General features: G+C 31.0%; 1 protein-coding gene across 1 annotated transcript in view; it reads right to left on the minus strand.

Annotated features, from left to right (window-relative positions):
• The window catches only part of LOC130901943 (growth arrest-specific protein 2-like), a 69006-nt gene extending 63399 nt beyond the window's left edge, over positions 1-5607 (minus strand). The window contains exon 1 of the mRNA XM_057813658.1: positions 5235-5607. The gene's annotated coding sequence lies outside the window, so the exon portion shown is untranslated. The remainder of the gene's footprint in view (positions 1-5234) is intronic.
• Positions 5608-6703: the final 1096 nt, after the last annotated feature.

The following is a 6703-nucleotide window of genomic DNA, read 5'->3' on the forward strand; positions in this document are numbered from 1 at the left end:
GGCATAAGAAAAATAATTTCACATTTCATTTTTACTTTACTTTTCTTTTATCGAAGGTTGAAATTCGTTGGTCCTATCCTAATATTCCTTATCTCAATTATGAATCAATGCAGATGAATTATTTTCTTTTTTCTTCCTTTATTTATTCTGTATCTTTTTCTACATCACGAGTCAGTAGTTGTGACCCTCTTATTAATTTCATTCATCGGAACAGAACCGTTCAATTTCATATGAGAAAACTATCAGAAAAGCAGAGTAGAGGAAAATGGAAAATACAGCCGAGCACTTTGATGAAATTATTCTGTCTTTGACACTCGAGATTGTTCCTTGGAAATTACGACCGTGAATGGTCTAATGAATACATCGATCTAAGTAGGAACAACCTACGCATTTCCATAATTCCAGCATGTTTCGAGGTAGCAGGTACCTGTACCTGGTTATTTAGTTTGACTGATATCAAAAGTGGTTAGCTAGCCTCCCTGAACTATCTCAAATGACAGCATTTCATCATTGTTCTGAGGCTATACGAAGGGTTGTAGCATACATGTTCGGCTTAGCTATAGCAAAGAGCGCGCACGATGAATTTTTTAGATTGCACAAACAAACCTTTTATATTTGTCTAAATTTAAGTCATTCTCTCTCAATGCATTTTCAAGGTATTCGAGTTTTATTCTACTTAGAAGTTTAGTGTTTGTTGATCTACTTACTCATAAGATCATTTGTAGCACAATATTAAATAGATCTCTAGTTTCTTCAAACATTCTGCTTTAGTGTGTATTGTTTAGTATAATTAATGGCCGTTTTCTTCAGTTGTACTTATCCTTCGGTTAACGTTATTCTCCAGATAACTCAAGTTTGAGAAATAAACCTTCAGTTATATCTATGTTTTTTAATGGAGTATTCAAGTAGTGTAACTTCCCAGGCATAAAGCTTAAACCCAAAAAGTACACCAGTACATTCACGTATACATTACCCTATAGTTTGTTAACACACCTTTATAACTAAGAAATAGGTAACCCTTGGGATTTTTGGATAAAACCTTTGGATTTTAAATCTTGAATATATTTATCATCCGGGATATGTAACTAAGGTTTAACTATTTTATGAAAAAAAAAACGGAGAATACCGAAAATAGAACTTTCTAGAAGTCGTTTTCTATTTTCCACACTATGATCAATTCAATAGGAGTCTTTTCATTATAATTACAACATCTTATTTCTTCGCTGTGATGATCATTATTTTTATACATAGATATGTAATTTGAGACCTTTTCAAATGAAACATCGCATTTGTTATGATTATTAGATTATGTTTTGTAATTTTAAGTTTTATATTAAACCCTTACGTCCAGATGTTTCTAAGTTTTTTAACATTCTTCGTATACTTATCAACTTAATACTTATCGGCTTAACCCATAACTGGTTCTGTGCATTACGTTTTATTATTCTTATTTTGATATAATCTTCTTTTAGTGAATATTTGTATTCACATGGGGATTTTCAACAGTTGTAACAGAACCCACGACTGAATAATAATTTACATAGGAAGTTATATTCGTTTATAGTCATTATATACCTAATTATTTCTTTTGTCGTCTAACAATGTATACCTACTTACTTGACAGAAAAACGTTTGTAACCTTTTGCAATATACAGTGTGTTTAAATTTAATATGCCTCAACTAAATAGAGTTTATCTTTGACAAGTAATGAATTTATTATATCGAAAGTTTGGTTTATATATACTTACTAGATTTATATGAATATTTTTATAAATTCACTCTAAGTTACTTTTGTTTACACTATTTTTGTATATTTCTACGAGGCGCAATCTTGTTATTAACCGACCTATTCTGTCCTCTTAGTAACAGGTTTACGAGAATGATCCCAGAAGTATCTGGCTCGACCTAGAGATGGCGATAAGTACTCGCAACATACCACTGTTTTAGAAAGTACACAGTATATGTTTTAAGTTTGAAGGCGCTAAGTTGTTTAGTATTTATTTGACAGCTATCAATAATGAACGTTTTCTGTGTTTGTAAACATGGAACAAATTAGTCATCATTATGTGATACAAAACTTTTATTTGAAATGTACTTCTTCATTATAAATAGTAGAATATTGAGTAACAGAGTTTACAGAGAGGCTGTACGAACTGCGAATATCAGAAGAAAATCCACAAAGCGGTCCGGGATGATCGTCGACTTAAAGTGGGAGAGGTAGCAGACATAATAGGCATTTCATGAAGTGTAATACATCACATATTAACTGAAAATTTGGAATCAAAGAAAAACGGCCACTGGTATCGAACTTATTGAATATCGATGGGAAAAGTGCATGTAGCTGAAAGGAGATTACGTTGAAACATAAATATATTTTTTTCGAACATTTTTGTGTTTTCTTTGTTGAGCCAGTTACTTCTGGGTCCAACCTCATATGTTAGGGTCGATAACTGTAGTAAATTAGAACATTGATTTACTACAATATTACTGTTATTGAAACGTGAAATTAGTATCAGCCAATTTTCCACTTATTTGTTTGATTGGGCATATTTTTTCATATCCATTTTGTTTAGATTTCAGTTGCGTGAATGTTTGCTGTGTTTTTAATAGTGCAAAAAAACTTTGTTATAGGTGGGATTGGGTTCCACCACTGAGGAGTATTTGTTGTTGAACATTGATTTCGTTCGAACGGAAATGGTAATCTCATAAAGAGGCATTAACCAACGCAATTATGCTTTCTAGGGGAGGTAACTATAAGAAAAAATGAGGATGTGTCGTCAATCAGGTTTTGCAATAACTGAACCGACTTTTTGACGACCGTCATTTACTATCAGCAATACGATGTATTTTTCAAGACCTAAGTGAATTTCCGTGCCGAATTCAAGTTGGGCGCTATTTAACAAACCGAGATATGAATCCCAGAGTTGTATATTGTGAACAATTTAAGGCTATATTATACGAGGACTTGAATAATGTATGGATTTTAGATGTAAGTCACTTACATCTTGAAGGGTTACATTGATAAGCCAAAAACTCTTAATTTCGATAGACTGAGAGTTATTATGTGATTGTCCGTATTTCATTGAGGATAGGGGGGGAGGATGGTACACCTGTTACTGTTACCTAGTGAAGTTATGAACATTCTAGTAACACCATTTTTAAAAAAACCAGTGGTTGAAAGAGGCCAGAGTAACCAGTCACAAAGCTGCAGGAAATTTCTAATTTCAAATATCCATCAAATTTTCTCGATTTTACACCACCGGATGCCTACATATAGGGTATATTAAAGAAGAAAGTCTTTAGCGGTACAGAAATACCCAGAACTATTAATGATTTACAAAAGAAGATCATCTCTATTTTAGAAATATGCACATACCTTTACTTGAATATTACGCTAGATGGGATTCATTGTACAATTTGTGTGATGTTTGTTAAAAATTTTCGGTTCGAGACGTTATTGAGATACTTTTTATTAGTGGGAGAGATGTCGGAAAGAATATAATCGAATGGGACAATATCTGGGGAATACGTAGGTTCTGCGAAAAAATCACAACCCAACAATAAAAAATGACATTAATTATCACTATAACTTATTATTCGCAGCAAAATTAAGCAGTATGTCTAACATTAGATGTTGGATATTTTATTTGAAATATATTTTATTACATTCTTTTCTTCACTTTGCTTCGATGTTTGTTTGTTAGTGAATTGGTAATCTCACGACAGAATTTTGATTTTGATCCTGTGTATACTTAAGACACTCAAAATTGATGTATTTTCTGTCTCTTTTATCGTTTCTATTGCGCAATTAAGTTGTATGTAATTGCATACTTATTACCTGATATTTTAGTTTGGATAGATGATTAAATCCTTTAACTGTGAATCTGTTTGTACAATGACGAGGATTGTGTTTAATAAAAGAGAATCATCAATAAATGTTCTAACCATCATTGATATATTAAAGGAAAAAAATTGTTTGAAAAATTCAGTTTTATATGCTATTATCAAGAGTTAAAATATTATTGTAACATAATTAATCGATTCAAATTCCTATAAAACATGATCAGTATAATTTTGTAATTTATTAAGTCTATTTGGAATTATTCATATGTTTTCACTATTAATATTGCAATGAGCACAAATCCTGTTTATACTGCACGAATTGTAGCCAACTATAGAAAATGATCGAGTTCACCGCGAATCTGTGAGAAATCTCTCGATGTACGATAATAATAAACCTGGTTAATATTATGAAGATGAAACTAAAAGACCAGGGGATGATGGTTGGAGTAACATTGTTGAGTTTCTTTATATACCATATCAAACAATTGATTATTTTCACTACTTACAATTTTCTTTTCTCGAGCAATTAGTCGATAGAGAATTTTGCAAATTACTACTGTTTTTCATTCTTTGAGTTTGGAAAAATAGCGGGGAATAAATTAGTTGATTTCCTTTTTAAACGATTGACTTGAATCCTATAAAAGATTAACATGATGATAAATTAAGTCAACAAATCGTAGTCAACCCCTAGGAACCTTGTAAATTTTTATTCATATCATGAAGGTTTAGATATATATTGAATGACGACACTTTCCTATTTCTCGGTTCCTATGTACAATTGAATTTAGCAGCAATTTGAAATTTATTACCAATTTTGTTGGAGCTTTTTATTGATTTGACTCTTTATTTATCTATCAATTCTGATAATTTTATTTATGCTTAATGATTTTAATTATTCTTCTTAATTTCTGTACATTAAACGTAAACCAGAACAATTCCAACAAAGATCTTCAAAAAAAAATTATATATATTTTTATTTTCAATTTCTCCCTTCACCTCTGGTAAAAAATAGATAGTATGAAATAAATACCAATAAAAACTCCAATTAACAATCAATAAGCTTTATTGTGGCATTTGTTAATTTCGATAGTGAATTATTAAATGTGTCATCTTTATTATTATTATTAACAACAAAAAATTTTATAGTATCTTTAATTGAAATCGATAACATTTTTTTAAATTAACTTTATTAGAAAAATAAAAAATAAAAAAATAAATAGTGTGAACGGAATAATAAATAAACTTAACTTTTATACTTGTCAATTAACGTTTTTAGTGCAAAAACTTTCATAAGTTTTTTTATACAGACTTCCGAGATTGTTCAATTAAAAATATTATAAATCTAAAATTATCGAATGTCATTGTTCTAAAAATAAAATAGTATTACTTACTTTTCGAAAATCCGGTATACAGTGACTTCAACCAATCAATTATATAAAAAATCCATAGTACACAAGCTATAAAACACAGTTTTTCATTCACGAAACTTGAAAGAAATGTAAATAAACAACCACTGCTTTTTCTTACGCACCGGCACGTCTATCTAACCAATCTACTATTGTGTTTATTTACTTCACAAGAGAACCAATTGATATTACCCGCAGCCGGAAGCCATTCGATTGAGATGCAGTCTTTACATTAGGTGTTCATTCAGCGTAGTTGCAGCAGTCGAGGACGTAGAAGCTATGGTATGAAATGTATAGTAAATTCGGTGGTATTGGATATTGTCAGCTGTTTTCATTGCGCTTTCGCTCTCTTGCGATTGAGTCTGAGCGAAAGGGCATTTGTAGTTAGAGAGCCGGGAACGTATTTAGTACACAGAGAAAAATATGATTAGTTAGTTAATTTGGGCAGTTATTTATTCATATTTTTTTACTTGAATTTATTATTGATAATAAAGCCAATATTTACATTCCTAAATCATTTATTTTCATAACCGAATTAACTATTATTATTATGCTGAAAATTTACTGAAACTGCTGATAATTTATCTTATTTATATAATTTAATTGTACAACGATGGTGATTGGTATTAACCGAATGTGCTAAACATTACTACTTACATTCAACGGAGACGCGGGGTTCAAAACTTTTGGTATGTACTACGTGAGGTAAAAAAAATTGCGCTATCAAACCGTGAATTTTGCTTACCAAATTGAAGGAGGAAGGATCTTCGCCAAGAAATTGTCTTTATAGATACAGAAGTAATAGTTTTTATTTTTTAAATACACCATTCGAATTAAAGACTGAAAATTAAGTCAACAATAACTACTTAATTCATCAAAATAATTTTTTCCTCGATATATAATATCGCGAGAGAATATGTTGTACTTTTAGAAAAATTTTTATTCATTTTAAAAGTGCTCATTCATTTGAGAGCCTTGCGCTAGTGAACGGTCGAGAGTTACTCTCAAGCTGTTCATTTGAGAGAAAATTATTTAGTGCAGTTCTCTCTCGCGAGTATCTCAAGAGAAACTTCCATGCACATTGATTTTCTGAGAGTTGTCTCAGAACCGTGTCCACTTTGCATTTACTAACAGATGTAAAATGTTGCCTAGAAGGCTTGTAGCTGCATTAGCTGTTAATGCTATGTTGAAAAGAAGAAAGAAAGTTAAAAAAAAATTCTTGCTGGGTCAAACAGTGGATCTATCGCAGGCAAATGTTCCGGATCTACTTCAATTCGGGAGTTTTAGTTTAGAGTTTTTGCCGGCTTACAAGCTATTTGGTATGCTTAGATATGTTTGTTCATAAATAAAATGAATACTTATGGAAATATCCTGAAAGATGAGATTGGAACAGAAGGAATTAATTAGTTTTTTTTTAAGAGGAGGCATTAAATTTGGGGGTGCACGTGCACATG

Source organism: Diorhabda carinulata, chromosome X, assembly GCF_026250575.1.
Source record: "Diorhabda carinulata isolate Delta chromosome X, icDioCari1.1, whole genome shotgun sequence".
Classification (NCBI taxonomy): Eukaryota; Metazoa; Arthropoda; class Insecta; order Coleoptera; family Chrysomelidae; genus Diorhabda; species Diorhabda carinulata.